This window comes from Mus musculus, chromosome 4 (assembly GCF_000001635.26).
Source record: "Mus musculus strain C57BL/6J chromosome 4, GRCm38.p6 C57BL/6J".
NCBI classification, from domain to species: domain Eukaryota; kingdom Metazoa; phylum Chordata; class Mammalia; order Rodentia; family Muridae; genus Mus; species Mus musculus.
In genome coordinates this window covers 142,618,536-142,635,084 of record NC_000070.6, presented here as the reverse complement: position 1 = coordinate 142,635,084, position 16,549 = coordinate 142,618,536, and the positions used below count along the sequence as shown (strand labels likewise).

General features: G+C 48.2%; 1 long non-coding RNA gene across 1 annotated transcript; it reads right to left on the bottom strand.

Moving 5' to 3' along the window:
• Positions 1-390: 390 nt before the first annotated feature.
• Gm42342 lies at positions 391-3,347 on the bottom strand. Its single transcript, XR_003955304.1, has 3 exons — positions 3,180-3,347; positions 2,638-2,750; positions 391-669 (listed from the first exon to the last, which is right to left on the bottom strand). It is a non-coding gene; the product is annotated as a predicted gene, 42342 (long non-coding RNA).
• Positions 3,348-16,549: the final 13,202 nt, after the last annotated feature.

Sequence of the window (16,549 nt, the reverse complement as noted above, 5' to 3'; positions counted from 1 at the left end):
TGGCTGTGTTGCTAATAAAGACCTGCTGGCAACTACGGACTGTAGAGCCCATCCAGATGCCCTGAGACCAACCACCTAGGGCACACATCATACCTGTCAAAGGCCCTTCCTTAAAAGTCTTTTTCTTTCCAGCCATTTCCCAACGAAAGATGCAAGGCCCTGTGTAGCCTGCCTCACTGATGCACATGTAAACATTCAACTGCCCAGGGAACCGGTTGTCCCTCTGGGCCCCTCTCTCCCACTCAAATACAAAACCTTTTCTATTTCTTGATGTTTGGCTTTTCTTGGGTTTCTCACTGGTGGCTTAAGCTTCCTAGGTCATAGACAGAAAGGAAGTGTTTATTTTGCATCGCCTCATTTTGCAAATCAAGAGTAAATCTCGCCCCTCCCAAGAAGGGGGCCTTGCTTGGCGGGAACAGCTCTCCCCTGGGATTTCTGTACCAGGAGATAAGGTGGCTGACTGCCAGAGAGGAGACAGCATCTTCAAACGCTGCCTAATTAAGTTCAAGCCAGCGGGCTACCTCTGAGGGCCAGGGGGCTCTCTTGGAAGATAAGACACAAGACTTACGGAGAGATGGAGAAAGGACCTTGGCTCTAGTGATAAACTCAATTCCGAGCATCCCATCCCATTTGCCAATGGAAGTTGTTCTAACCAGAGGCTCCGGGGTCCTTTGAAACAAGAGCAAAAAAGGGTGGTGTGAGATTGGTGACTCCTGGACCTTCTGCTCACCATGCAGGGTACACGTTGGGGGTAACTGGTATCGTTGGCTGGAGTGAAAAGCAGGTAAGATGCTATTCATAGGGACAGTGTGTTTCTCCATCCCATAAGCGGATCCCCAGTGACTCATCCCTCCCGAGCCTCCCACGGGAGGCGGGGGCATTAGGAAGGTGCTTCTCCGTCATCCACGTGAGCTGTCTGTTTTGCTCCCATCAGCAGACTTCTGATGACAGCGGTGCCTTTCTCTGGCTCCTTTTAGAACAGGATGTCTCCCATGCTTTGCACTGAGAACTTGAATCCCCAGTTCCCAGAGTCCTTTGAATTTCTGTTGTTTTCATGTTCAGCAGAGGCCCTCACCTAAGAGATCACAAAACCTTGCTCAACCCACACCCCATAAATGGAAAGTTCTAAAGCAGGAGGAAGCAGCCAGCGTGACTCCTTTATTAACGACAGTGCAGAACTTTGCATTCTTTCCTTTCTTGAATCTTCCCAGATCTCGTAGTAGCAGAACTTCTTGGCAAAACTTCAAAGTACATGGTAGAGACCCAGAGGCACTCTGATGCCTGCGGTGGGCCTGGCTTTGGTAATAGTTTTATAGGAAGCAACACCCTGGAGGAGCCAGTGTGCCCAAACTGAGGAACCACTCCTTTCCCATCTTTAAAATCAATAACATCCACAATTTGTTCATGTGTGCACATGTGTATGAACATGCACATGGAGGCCAGAGAGGACAAACCTGGTATTCCTTTCGAGCTATTCATGCTTTTGTGGTATTTGTTTTGTTTTGTTTTGTTTTGTTTTGTTTGTTTTTTTGTTTTTTGAGATAAGATCTCTCCTTGGGCCTGGAACTCACCCTTAGGCCAGGCTGGCTGACTAGGGAGCCCCAGACATCTTCCTGCCTCCACTTCTCCAGCATTGGGGTTACTAGCTTATGATACCACATCCAGTTTTTTGGTTTTTTGGGTTTTGTTTTGTTTTTTTTACACAGGTTCTGGGAATTGAACTCGGGTCTGCCTGCTTGCAAAGCAAACACTATGCCCGCTGAGCTACCTCCTCAGCCTCAGCACTCTGATCTTAATTAAAGTAAGATTCACTCTTGAGAATTGTGTGACACCCCCTGAGCTGATTGTTGCTCTTGGGAATTTTGTGACAACCCCTGAGTTGATTGTCAGGGGAGAGGAGAATATACTTTTCCTAAGTCCCTTGATCTCACAAGGTAGTGGAGCCTCCAGTAAAAATGGACCACCATGCGTCGCTGTGCCGTGGCCATGCCTCCCAGCTCACTTAAGCAGCTCTGCTGTTGTTTTAATTCTAATCTTCAGATCTGAAAAATAGGATCTGACTTCTATGCTGACCTCTGACCTTGATGCCAGAGGCTTGAAGCTTCCTGTGTGACACCTGCTCATTCCTTAAACTTCTCTTCATGTCTAGAGCCCAATGGCAAGTGACATGGTGATCAGTCAATCCAACAGCTTATCCCTGGAGATCCAAGAGTCTGAGTCCATCCTCTCTCTCTACCCCCACCCCCACCTCATGCACTCACCGCTGTGTATTCCTGCCTTTGTGTGTGTGTGCCCGTGTGTGCGTGTGTGCAGGTCAGACGAGACAGCTTCCTTGAGTGTCATCCCTCATGGGTTTTCTACCTCATTTTTCAGACAGGCTCTCTCACCTGAAAGTCCCCAATTATCCTAGGCTGATGGGCTAGCAAGCCTCAGGGATCCACCTGTCTCTGCCTCCCTAACTCCAGGATCACAAGTGTGCACCATTAGTTCTGGCTGTTGAACTCCAGTCTTCACATTTGCAAAGCAAGCAAGCACTTTACCAACTGAGCTGACTTGCCAGGACCCACGAATCAGCTCTTCCTATTGTGAAATACCCAAAGCCATAAACTCACAAAGAGAAAGGATTAGTCCGCTCACCATCCTGGGGTCTCCAGGACAAGACTGGGCAGTTTCTTGCTTTTGAATCCCTAGTAGGTGTGTCAGATGGCAGCAGCACGGGGCTGTGTCAGAGCAGAAAATCACAGCATGAGCTGGAAGGAGGGAGAGGGGGAGAGGGAGAAAGGGGGGAGGAAGAGAGAGAAGGTTAGTTGGGTTCCACTATCTTGTGGGACTCACTCTAGGGGAATTTGGGGAAAACAAGAGCTCATGAGCTTGTTAGGTTGGGACGCCCATCTGCTTTGGTACCAAGGAACTTAGTGGGTGATGGAGGACTTAGCTGGGAAGCCATCACAGTGGGAATTAAAGCTGCAGGGAGAACCAATGGACAGTCGGCCAAGCATGGGTGTGGGATTCTGACGGGGAGAGAGCATTCCAGAAAGCAAGCAAGTCCCTTGGATGAGAATGGCTAGAGAAGCCAAAATGTGAGTAGTTCCCTCCCCAGTCACCACAGGAGAGATAAAAGGCCATCTGCCTTGTGCCTCTCTTAATGTATAGGATTTGAACATAAACGTCATTGATACCTCCATGAAGGCGATCTAAATGACCATGACATCATCACCTCAGTGCCAGCTCCATCCCTGGTCCCCTTGGTGACTGTGGTAGGCAAGCTTTCCATTGCTCCCATGGGAAAAGCAACATCCATGAGCCCCCAAGTTCTGCTTCGCTCCAAGATGCAAATCCACTTCTTATTCTGTTTCCAGTTTCCAGTTGTACCCAGGCACACACATGTTCACCATCAGTGTGTGTGTGTGTGTGTGTGTGTGTGTGTGTGAGAGAGAGAGAGAGAGAGAGAGAGAGAGAGAGAGAGAGAGTCCATTATTCCTTTTACAAGGATGCTAGCTTCATCCGCCCAGGCCTCCCATTAATGACCCATCTGAACGTGATTAAAGACCTACCTCCACAAGCTTACATTTAGATGCAGATACAACCAACTGATTATATAGAGACAACCCAACAATGCCAGGGCAATTAGACGGAGACACTAAATGTCTAAATGTAAACCCTCTCCCATGTGCAATCTCTGGAGAAATTTTGAATGTGTGATTCATCTCTTTAATCAAATTAACATTTAAAAGAGCTAAAACCCCTTACTACTTACAATCCTAAAATCTTCCCTGGTTCTTGATTCTGCTTGCTCATGCTCTGCCAGGTCACCCTGATTTGGGGGTGGGGGGGCAAGCTGAGATTCTTCGGCAGATACAAGCTTACATGCCTGTCAATCTCCCACGGAGGGGGTAAGATCCCTTCAGGGTGCCAAAGTCAAGGGTCTTTCAACACTAAGAATATCACTGTCAAGTAAGAGTCTAAAACATTTATATGTGCATGTGATGTGTTTATAAAAAGATAAAGAGAGAAGGGAGGAGATGTTCTATGGGAGTGTGGTCAAGTATGGGGGAAGGGGATGTCTCAGTAGGCCATCTGTACTTCTAGTTCCAGGGTATCTAGCATCCTCTTCTGGTCTCCACGGGCACCAGGCACCTACACAGTGTGCATTCACACAAGCAGGCAAAATAGTCATGCACATAAAATAAAGATAAATAAATCTTAAAAGATTAAGATAAGAGAACCAAAATCCCAACACCAGTATGCCCCCGACCCTACAACTTCCAAGATTGTGAGACAGTAAACACATTGTTTAGACCCCCCAGTCTCTGATACTTTAATCTGACAATTCCAACACACACATCCCCCCCAGTCTCTTTGATCTCACAGTTCCAGCACACGCCTATGGTGGTCCCCTGAAATATGACTGGGGAGTGGAGACATGCAAGCAGCTGAAAGGTACTCACCAGGAACAGCTGGGGTTCAGTCTCATAGAAAGCTATGGGAGACAACATAGAAGAGATATCCTAGAGTATCCATAGCTGAGAGACATAAAAGCTGGGGTTCACTCTCCATCTGCCCTCTACCCTCAGCTCTGCTATCCAACTTCTCATTATGTGTACAATAAGAACTGGTTGACGCCTTGGAACCATGAGTGGCGATAAAATGGGGGTTGGACATCATCAATCACACACCAAATCTGGAAGGTGGCCTGGGCATGACCTAGATGCCTTGTTCTTGTGCCAGAGCAGCAATCTAGTTGACTGTTCTATCCCCAAAGCCATTAAGAGGAAACTCGAGTGTCTGGGAGAAGGACGATGGATGGAGAGTAGTTTGGTTTTAACCTTTGCATGATGTATCAATTACAAATGCTAGTCCTCAGTGGATCGTGTGTGCATGGGTGTATGTGTGGCACACACATGTGGGCATATGCATGTGTGCATAAACATGCAGAGGCCAGAGGGCAGTCTCAGACATCCTTAGAATGATGACCACCTTGCTTTTTGAGACAGGGACTCTCCTGGCTTGGGAAATCTGGCCAGTGAGCCCTGCATATTTGCCTACCTCTGCCTCTCCAGGCTGGGATTACAAACGCTGCCCACCCTTATCTGCAGACAATATGGCCTGTGAACTCAGAGAGAAAAGAGGACCACAGCCACTCATCTTATTTCAAGTCATTTTTCCTCCCTACAACATAGGCTTGCTTTCTCTCCTGCTCTAAGTTCCAGGTCAGCAGGATCCAGGCTTCCTTTGCAAGCTTCTGTCCCGTGGAAGCTCCCCCCCCCCCAACCCCCGGGCCTCTTATGAGGAGCAGGCCTGAGTTCTATGTCACAGTCATGATCCCTGGTGCAGCAGCCAGGGAGACTGCTTATAATTGTCTGTCTATAGGGTTCTTACCCCAACCCCATGGGTCATGTCAGCTGGAAGCCACCTCCCATATTCCAAGAGATATTGCTCACTGATGTACATAAAGTCAGTGCCCTGGGCTGGCTACAGGCACTGGTCATTCTCACAGGTCTCTCTCCAGACATTGAGTTTCCACCTCATATCAGCTATATAGATGGTTTATGGCTATTTTTGCTGTAGCTGGAAACTGGATGCCTGTGTCTCCTATCTATTGCCTTTCACTTTGAATATTTTTTTTATCACTTCTCAGCTTTGGCTAGTGTCCTACAAGAGTGACCTGGGACAGAGTCTACATTGAGAAATTGCCCTAATCAAATACAAATTGTCTCAATTATTAATTGCCTGTGGGGGCATCCAGCCCACCGTAGGTGAGCCACAGGAGAGCAGGGGTCCTGGATAAGAAAGCAGGCTGTGCACAAGCCAGGGAGAGCCATTCCGTAAGCAGTGACCCTCCTTGGCTTCTGCCTCACTTCCTCCTTGAGTTCTTGCCCTGACTTTCCTCAGTGGTTTACTGTGACCTGGGAGTCGTAGGTGGAAAGGAACTCTTTCCTATCCAAGTTATCCTTGATCTTGGTGTTTATCCTAATAGCAGACAGCAAACTAGAAGAGTTGGTCAGTGGAGCTCAGGGATTCCCCCACCCCTCTTTCTGGAAACAAGGACTGTCCTGGGTACTGTGGTGGACCCGGTGTCGTTCTTAATTGTTTTTATTCTAGCTTGCAAACATACATATGCCAGAGCACCAGTGTGGCGGTCAGGGGACACTTAAGCTAGTCAGTTCTCCATTTCCACTATGTAAATCCTGGGATAGACGAGGTTCTCAGGCTTGCTGAATGCTCCATTGCTCACTGAGCCATCTTGCCAGCCAGCCAGCCATCCGGCCCCTTTAAATCTTGCTAAGAAATTGAAGGATGGGTCCTACTGAGCTACAGAAGCTGGACAGTAAGGGATAAGGATGGGGACACAGAGACAGAGAAGCTGAGAGACATGCATGAGATCACTTGTCCAAGCTGGAAGCTGGGCCACTGAGAAAGCAGGATCCTTTTCTGTCATCACGTTTAAAGATCTAGGAGAGAGGGATGGCCAAGGGCAAGGGGCTAACAAAGGGATCGGAGAGTCTATGTTTTGAGTGGAGAAGGATAAGGAGTCGGGATGCGCAGCTTGTCCAGGTGACAAACAGTGATAAGAGCGCACTCTGCAATGCCTGGTCATAGGTTCTCTCTTTCCACTATGTAAATCCTGGGATAAACGAGATTCTCAGATGAGGTAAGAGTGTGCGAAGAATGGTTTCTTCACACTTTGGGCTAGCCTTCTCTCCTCACACAGGGAACAAGGCATCAAGTCAAGATTTCACCACTGAAAGAGGAGTTGGGTCTGTGGCCCCTTAATGGACTCTGGTCTTTGTAGTGCACAATCCTGCGTGTGATCCACCATCACACTGTTGTCCTCACATCTGTGGTATGAGAAGACAGTGGAGGCCAACCGTGGGAGTGGAAAGGGGTCATCCAGCAAGGTGTGCTCTGGTACTTCCTAAGTCCAGTTATCCAGCAACCTGGGCAGATCCTCCACTACTGGGCTGAATCTTGGAAGCTATTCAATTCATTCTAACTATATTTCTAGAGGCCCCCTGTTAAAATCATGGGGAGAAAGACCAAGGCCACACTCTGGCTGCCACTGGCTTAGCAAACCTATCAAAATCACCTTCTGATCTGGTCAGTGTTTGGGATTGCCCAACAAATGCTTGACTGAATGTCAAGTCCCAGAAAGGAAGTAAGAAGTAAGAGGTGGTTACCAATATCCATGTATTAGTCAGGGTTTACTGAAGGGAAGGAAGTGTGTGTGTATATGTGTGTGCGTGTCTGTATTGTTGTGTGTCTGTTTCTCTTGCTCCTCTTTCCTCCCCTCTTCTTCTTCTCTCCTGTTCCCTCTCTCCTCTCCTCTCCTCTCCTCTCCTCTCCTCTCCTCTCCTCTCCTCTCCTCTCCTCTCCTCTCCTCTCTCCCCTCCTTTTCTCTCTCAGTGTAACATAATGTATACATACATGTAAACATTTCCCAGTAGGGAATGCTGCAGAAAACATATAGTTATTCACACACTGGAGCACAAACATCCTAAGTATATCCTAAGAAGGAGACCCAGACAAAGCAGAACTGCACATGGGAGTTGTTGGAAGTGTTTCACTAGGGATAAGGCCAAATGGCTTTTGACCAATATTACCTAGGAATATGCCCCCAGTGAGGGATTATCCTGTCTGCTGTTTTCTGAGCATAAAGTGGCTACCAGGAGACTGTTCCACCATGACCTCATCTCCATGATTTCAGATGCACTTGAAGAGGTTGGTAAGTGAGTTTAATGAGTCCCTTCTGGCTCTAGGTTTGAAAAAAAAAATGATGGACTACATTCCTGGCTTTAAGCAAAATCATGGTCAAAAGAAGTCTGCCCAGTTTAACTGGCAATGGCCTCTCTTGGGAGAGTTTGATCGTTCTGTGCTCTAAGTAGATGCTCAATTTACAAATGCTTTCATCCAAGTAGGCATTGCTGAGTGCTCAATGAGGTGCTTGGGTGCATGCTGAGTCCCTACCCACAGTGCTCTGGGAGGGGGTGGGTTCAGCACTGGATCCATACCCACAGTGCTCTGGAAGAGGGTGGAGTCAGCGCTGGGTCCCTACCCACAGTGCACTGGGAAGGGGTGGGTTCAGCACTGGGTCCGTACCCACAGTGCTCTGAGAGAGGGTGGAGTCAGCGCTGAGTCCCTACCCACAGTTCTACTCTTACACTCCCTTCAACACTCCCTTCTTTGGCTGTCTCCGTCCCTCTTGCTCCATGTGAACTTCTATTTCCCAGCTTTCTGACTGGCTCGAGAAAAGAGATGTAATCTCCTGATACGGGAACACAGGGCATTTGGTTTAACTAGAGCTGCCACGTGATGTTGCCATAGTCATGATATATGGAGAGGGTGGGGGCCAGCACCTGTCATACAAACCCCAACACTAAGCATACCAAAGCAGGGCAGGGTATTTGTGCTCCCAGAGCAGAGTCTGGGAAGAGGGGATTTGGCTGCTGATCACCTTAAGTGTTATCCAAAGTACAACCCTAGCTCTTTTGGAGGCTTGGGCTCTGGACCAGAGTCACAGGTCATTATTCATTATACAAGCAGATGGAATGTGTTTGACTCTCAAGAACGCAACCAGGGAGATTTATCCCAAGATTGATGATGCTCTGTGCCCAGACTGGGGCTCGGTTTCTGAGAACAGCTGTGGTTAGAAAGGACTGAGATAAAGAGAAAGCTGAGAACTGGTTTTGGGGAGACCTTGGGCCCATGGGGTATGGAAAGGCTAGATGTGTTAGTATAATTTGGAGGAGGGGGGAGAGGGGAGAGAGAGAGGGAAAGAATGAATTATGACTTTGAAGATCTGAAGTCTATCCTGGGAGCAGAGGATGGTGCTGTTCTAATCCATGTCAGACCTGAGAAGCACAGGACTTGGTGGCCCAAGGTCTAGTTCAAGACCAAAGCCAACTTGCTGGGCAGGAGATCGATGCCATGACGACTCTCAGAGAGGACGTTCTCCCTCTTCGGGCCTTTCATTCTTATCCAAGCCTTCAGCAGGCGAGGCCCACTCACACCAGAAAAGGCCTCTTGGTTTACTCGGCTCACACATTTGATATTCATCTTCGCCAAATGGGATGTGTTTAACCAAATGCCTGTGGACACCTTGTGGTCCAAGCAAGTTCACACACCCATGAATCCACACATTAGAGAACCTGAGGTGTAGACCTGAGCTAGACACAAGGAGACAGAGCTGATCAGGAAGCAGGGGGCCCAGCCCTAGACACAAGGCTGGAGAGTCTAATGGGCATGTATCCACAGTGACATGTAATCACCTACTTGAGCACTGCTTATCAGAAAGAAGCAGTGAGCTTGGGCCATGCTTGACATTGCTCTGTGGGGGACATTGAGGAACATGATGTAGCTGCCTCGTTTCCCAAATCCAACTCGCTGAGATTAAACTTCCTCCTCAACCGTGCCTGACAAGGAACCTGTAATTCCCTGTTCCCAGGCAACCTGGTGTGATTCAGAAAGTGGGAATCAACTCAGCCACAGAGAAAGGGACTGTGAGAGGAGAGAGAGGGAGGGGGAAGGAGGGGGAGGAGAAAAAGCAGGAGGGGGAGGAAGAAGGGGAGGGAGGAGGGGAGAGAGGAAGGGGGAGAGAGGGGAGAGAGGGAGAGACAGAGACAGAGAGAGACAGAGACAGAGAGAGAGAGAGAGAGAGAGAGAGAGAGAGAAGTGTGTGAGCCACATAAAGGGGATGGGGTGGAAACATAAGATCCAGGAAAAAAAATAGAAAAATCTGTCAGTACTCAATATTATAGCATTTTCCTCCACTATAATAAGGAACTGCAGACATCTACAGATTAGGAACCTCTTTAAACATCAAAGTGGCTGGAGGAGGAAGAGGCTGGAGTGAGCTGACATCTCCGGGAGGTTTACCAGAAGGCAGGACTGATTTGGATGGAAGGTGAACAGATGACTCAGAAACAGGGAGATGAGAGGGGCCCAGGGGAGTGGAGGGAAGTGGCGTGGGTGAGCGAACGCAATAGATTCTAATCGAAGCTCACATGGTTTGAATCTTCTTCATGGTACAACACTGGAACTGAACAACAGTCTCCATACTTCTGGCTCTCACGTTTTCTTTTCTTTTCTTTCTTTCTTTTTTTTTTATTACTTTTATTTTTTTACTGTTCAGTCATTGCCCCCCTCCAAGTCTTCCCTCCCACAGTTCCTCCTCCCATTCTTCCTCCCCCTGTCTCCAAGAGGATGGCCGCCCCCACCAGACCTCTCGACTCCCTGGAGCCTAAAGTTTCTCGAGGGTTAGGTGCATCTTCTACCACTGAGGCCAGACCAAGCAATCCTCTGCTGTCTATGTATCAGCAGCCTCGGACCAGCTCCTGTATGCTCCCTGGTTGGTGGCTCAGTGTCTGAGAGATCTCAGGGTTGGGGTTAATTGAGGCTGCTGGTGTTCCTATGGGGTTGCCCTCCTCAGCTTCTTCCATCCTCCCCCTGATTCAACCACAGGGTTCTCAAATTCAGCCCAATGGTTGGGTGTAAGTATCTGCATCTGTCTCAGTCAGCTTCTTGTTGGGCCTCTCAGAGGACAGCTATGCTTGGCTCCTGTCTGTAAGCACATCATAGCATCAGTAATCGTGTCAGGCCTTGGTGCCTCCCCATGAGATGGATCCCAAGTCGGGCCTGTCATTGGACCACCTTTCCCTCAGTCTCTTCTCCATTTTTGACCCTGCAGTTCTTTCAGACAGGAACAATTCTGGATCAGAATTTTTGACGGTGGAATGGCAACCCCAACCCTCTGTTTGGTGCCCTGTCTTTCTACTGGAGGTGGACTCTACAAGTTCCCTCTCTCCACTGCTGGGCATTTCATCTAAGGTCTCTCCCATTTGAGTCCTGAAAGTCTTTCACTTCCCACATCTCCGGTACTTTCTAGAGGGCTCTCCCCCCTCCTCCCCCTCCCGAGGTTGCATATTTGCATTCATTCTGCTGGCCCTCATGGCTTCTCTCCTGTTCACCCCTTACCTTATCATGCACCCCTTTTCCTCTCACCCTCCCCTCTCCCACCTAGGTCCGTCCCTCCCTCTGCCTCCTGTGATTATTTTCTTCTCCCTCCCGAGTAGGATTGAAACATCCTCACTTGGGCCCTTCTGCTTGTTAACCTTCTTGAGTTCTGTGAATGTATCCTAGGTATTCTGTACTTTTTGGCTGATATCCACTTATCAGTGAGTATATACCATACATGTCCTTTTGGTATTGGGCTACCTCACTCAGGATGATATTTTCTAGTTCCATCCATTTGCCTGCAACATTCATGATGGCCTCTCCCGTTCTTAATAGCTAAATAGTATTCCATTGTATAAATGAACCACGTTTTCTGTATGCATTCCTTGCTCGTGGGGCGTCTGCGTTGCTTCCAGTTTCTGGCTATTATAAATAAAGCCGCGCATTTTCTAATATAGGACAAGCACCTCCTGCCTCGAAGGACAAAAGCATGAAAGTAACGACAGAGTGTAGGCCCACAGAAAGCAGTTTCTCTTCATCCATCTTGCTCTGTGTGTGTGTGTGTGTGTGTGTGTGTGTGTGTGTGTGCATGTTGTGTGTCACTATGTGAGTATGTGAGTGAATGTGTACATGTGTGTGTGTGTGCATGTAGTGTGACTGTGTAGGTACGTGAATATATGTGTGAAGGTGTACATGTGTATGAATGTGTGTTTGTGGAATGGTATGTGCATGTTTGTGAGTGTACGTGTGTGAGCGTATGTGCAGAATGTGTATATATGTATGAGTGTGTGTATCCATGGGGGCATGGGTATGAGTGTGTGTTTGTGAGTGTATTGTATGAGTGTGTGTGTGTGTGTGTGTGTGTGTGTTTGTGAATGTGTGTTTCCATGGTGTGTGTGTGTGTGTGTGTGTGTGTGTGTGTATGTGTGTGTGTGTGGTGTCCATGAAAGAGTGTTTGCACATGTTTGTTGAATGTGTGCACAGAGGTGTGTGTGTATACATGTATGCATGCCTTTAATTTCCTGCACTCCCCTTGCAACTCCCTCAGAATTCATGATAGTTACATGTTCCTTTCTGCTTTTTCCTGACATCCTAAAGGCAGGACTGAGCCCTCCTGTTTCTGGAAGTATCCCCAGGTCCTGCTTCAGAAACAGATTCCCTGTAGGTGTTCAACAGACACTTGTATGAATGGGTAGAAAATAATCCTGAAATCACATCTGACTTGAAAGTTGCTCTCAGTCTTTGAGGGGTCATAAGTTGGCCAACTCTGAAATATCCAAACTGGAAGAGGAGGGCTACCATGGCAACACACCCGTCTTACCCTTTTGTTTGTCAAGCTGGGTGGCCCTGTTCCTGCTTCCTGCCTGGCAGCGTCAGTGACCAGACTCCCCCAGGCTTTGGCCCATTTCCTTAGCTTAAATCCGGAGAAAATCAGACAGCCCCGAGCATCTGGCCCCCTCTCCTGCTAGCAGGTCCCTTCCTGAACTGTCATGTCTCCACATCATCTCCTAACCCTCCTGCCACCCTAGGGGTTCAGAGTAAGGAGGGGCATATGTGCCCAAACTGTGCTCACAGGGACCCCTGCGGCAAGTGTGCATGGTGTGTGGCATCTTTCTTCCTTCCCCTTAGCTGTCTGCAGAGACCCAAAACTCCCATTAATGGGAAACAGACCTCGTGGGCAAGTTTGAGAGAGAGGAAAGCTGACCTCTGCACTCTTTCCCTAATCAGATTAGCAGAAGATAAATTGAGGGTGACACTTCCTTCTTTATCTCTGATACCAATTCCAGTTGATTGGTATCGGCTGCCTAGATTGCTGTGTCATGAAGGAATCGGAGGCTGGGGCCCCAGCGAATCAGGACAGCGTATTGGGATCGATTGGCAATGTCTGCCGTGGGCATGGGACAGTGAATAGAGCAACTCAACTCGCGGCAGAATATCAGCCACAACACTAGGTGGACGCCCTGTTCGCTCCGAGTAATGGAAGGCCTCAACTCACAACACAAGCACACAGCTCTGCCTGAGCATGGGGAATGAGTGGGCCGGGTTTGCACAAGCGGAGAGGGGAGGAGGGGTTAGGGGCTGCTGTTAGGCAGGCTCTCCTCTCCCTGCACACTTTCATTCCTCTCCTTTTCTTTCTTGCATCCATCCGATCCTCTGAAAAACAGCCATGAGAGCGTTTGTTTACACTCCAGAGTAGCACATGAGGCATTCTAAGAGCCGAAACAAAGAGTCACGACCACTCTCCAGACTCAAACCTCTGGGTCCGAAAGGTGTTCCAACGCCTGAGTCCTAGGGCCAATGAGCTTGTAGCAGGTGCCCCATGAGCTTGCGTGGTAGAGGGCAGAGGGCATCTGTTTCCCACAAAACATCTCTGTAGCTCAAGGATACAAAGTCTACTCCATCATTAGTTTTGAAACACAAGGTTTCCATCTGTAACTTTGCCTTGTCTTGAACTTGCTATAGAGACCAGGACTCAAACTTACAGAGATCCAACTGCTTCTGCCTCCTGAATGCTTGGATTAAAGGTGTGCACATCTTTAATCCCTTTGTCTCTTTGAATCAAGGCCCCACCCCCACCCCTCGCTGGATGCTAGGGCCTGTGTCACTCCACAGAGCAGAGCATAGTGATGCAGAATTGTCTGTATCCTCCCCCCACCATCTCCCTCCACTACCAAGTACCAGGTACCTGCCACCTGGCAGAGAGCTGAGACTTGGCTAAGAGTAATCAGTCTCAGAACTGTTCATTCGCAGGACAACTGTCCCCAGCATCTGATTCTGTTTAGCCACAAAAGACATCAGCAAGGAAAACATTCTTAACAAGACCCTGAGCCATATTCTGTGAGATGTGTGTGTGTGTGTGTGTGTGTGTGTGTGTGTGTGTGTGTGTGTGTGTGTATGTATGTATGTATGTATATATGTGTATGTATGTATGTATATAGTCTTAGTCAGGGTTTCTATTCCTGTACAAACATCATGACCAAGAAGCAAGTTGGGGAGGAAAGGATTTATTCGGCTTACACTTCCATACTGCTGTTCATCACCAAGGAAGTCAGGACTGGAACTCAAGCAGGTCAGAAAGCAGGAGCTGATGCAGAGGCCATGGAGGGATGTTCCTTACTAGCTTGCTTCCCCTGGCTTGCTCAGCCTGCTCTCTTATAGAACCCAAGACTACGAGCCCAGAGATGTTCCCACCCACAAGGGGCCTTTCCCACTTGATCACTAATTGAGAAAATGTCTTATAGTTGGATCTCATGAAGGCATTTCCTCAACTGAAGCTCCTTTCTCTGTGATACTAGCCAGTACATATATATATACATATATACATACATACATATATATATACATATATACATACATACATATATACATACATACATATATATATACATACATACATACATTTCTGTAAGTGTATGGTATTTGTGAGTGTATATGTGTATGTGTGACAGTGTATGAACATGTGTGTCTATAGAGTGAGTATGTGCATGTGTTTGTAGAATGTCTGCATGGGTCTCTGTATGATTTTGAAGGGATGCCAATGGGGTGAGTGTGTGCACCTGTTTGTAGCATATGTGTGTTGGGGGGTTGCATGTATACAGGTACACATGGCTTAAGAATGAAAAGCCCACCCTTCAGGTTGTCTTATAGACTTGGGATGTTCTTCTTGGATCGTCCTGGCCCCAGCTTCCTTCAAGTCCAGGTCCAGGGCACCCCTCCACCCCCACACTCCGAGCTGGGATGCTGAAGATGACCAGCATCCTTTTCATCAAGACCTGGTTGGCACGGAGTTGGAAATGTAGCCTCAGAAGTGACAAAGGACGATGTTGAGCAGCCTAAATGTTGGAGTCGATTTTGTTCTGAGATTTTGGAGTATTGGGGTAGTTATCTTGATGGTAAAACAAAAGGCTAACATGAAATGTGTGTGTTTCAAATATGCCTGGAGGTGGTTTTATATGTTTTAATATAATTTTATGTATGGTGTGAGGGACCCCCCACACACACACTTCTGAGTTGCGACAGCACTCAAAATCCTGAGATTCTGGAAGCATTCCAGACAGAGAACTCTTGGCTTAGGGCAACTCTGCCCACTCCTTACTGTGTATTTGGTATCTTGACTGTCCAAGAGCTCTTTTGTGTGCTGTTAGGGATCAAGCCCAGTGCCTACCGAATGCTGGGCAAGCATTTAACCGCTGAGTTACAACCCCGGCCCTCTTTTCGAATTTTGCTTTGAGACAGGATCTCACTAAGTTGCCTAGACTGGCTTCCAACTCACGGTAGCCCCAGTTGGCATTGAACTTGGGAGCCTCCCACCTCAGCTTCCCAAGTAACTAGGATCACAGGCCTGCACCACCAGGCACAGCGACCAAGAACGTTTCGATGAATCTGGTCTCATCATAAGTTTGATCTCACTAAGGCACAAAATATCACTTGAGTTTGGCAAGGATGCCCCGTATTTCCAATCAAACCCTCGTTCTCAGAAATAGAAAGGAACTTTCCTGAAGCCAACAGCAAGTAGAGAGCAGAGCCAGGGCTTAGTGCCAGACTGTCTGACCCCATACCACTGTCTTCTTACAACAGCCAGGAAGTGTTATCTGGCCTGTTACCTGCTGCCCCCGTGGCTGTGACTAGTTCTTAGGACAGATTTTGGTACCTGGTTCGCTGCATTCATTTTTTTCCCCACCAAGGCAATTCTGTTGTCTCCCTGGTATCTGGAAGCCAGCGGCAGAGACTGCTCATCTTGCACAGGGTCAGTTTCTAAACGTGCTCCCTTTGTTCCCGATTTGTTTGTCCGGGGTTCAAAATTCCTGGGGGTGGGGATATGACATTAGGACAATTACAGCTTCGTTTGGAGTATTTGTTTGAAGACACAGGGCATGACTAAAGCCAGCGTGTTCGGGGAAGGGCACTGAATGGGATGGGGGTAGGGACCCAACACAGTCCAGCTCCCATTTCTTCTTCCAGAAACTCCCTTCCCAAGTTTCCAGGAACGGCCTTGCTCTGTGCGAGTTGAGAAGTTAAGAGATGAAGTGAGCTAAGAAAGCAGACTTTGGACACCTTCCTTGGAGAGCCCAAGTGCTCTGAGACTCCAGCCCACAGTGTTCTGGGAGCCAGCTGCAGAAAGACTGCTCATGTTGCACACGGGCAATTTTTAAACGGGTTCCCTTGGTTCAGGGTTCATTTGTCCAGGGTTCAAAATTCCTGGGGGTGGGGCTATGACATTAAGACAATTAGAGCTCTCTTGGGGGTGCTCCCTCAGGAGGAGGAGCCAACTCCTGTCAATGTCACTGTCCCAAGTAGCTCAAGAGAAAGGAGTCAACAGCTTCCACTCTCCTCTCCTCTCTCTGTCCCTCACAAAGTTCCAGGACACCAGAGCAAGGGTCTGAGCATCCAGATTGCCTGTGGTTTTAGGGCAGGAGACTCCTAAACTTTCTTCCAGCAAGCCTGGGTCCAGCTACTCTGCTACTTTGCTGGGGACAGCTACTCTCCAGTAATATAGTAACCAACATGGACACTGCTCTTGGGTAATTCCATGCACACAAGAGAAGAGAGCTGACTGGGAGGAAGACAGGGCAAACCCCTGAGCGGGCTACAAACCCTG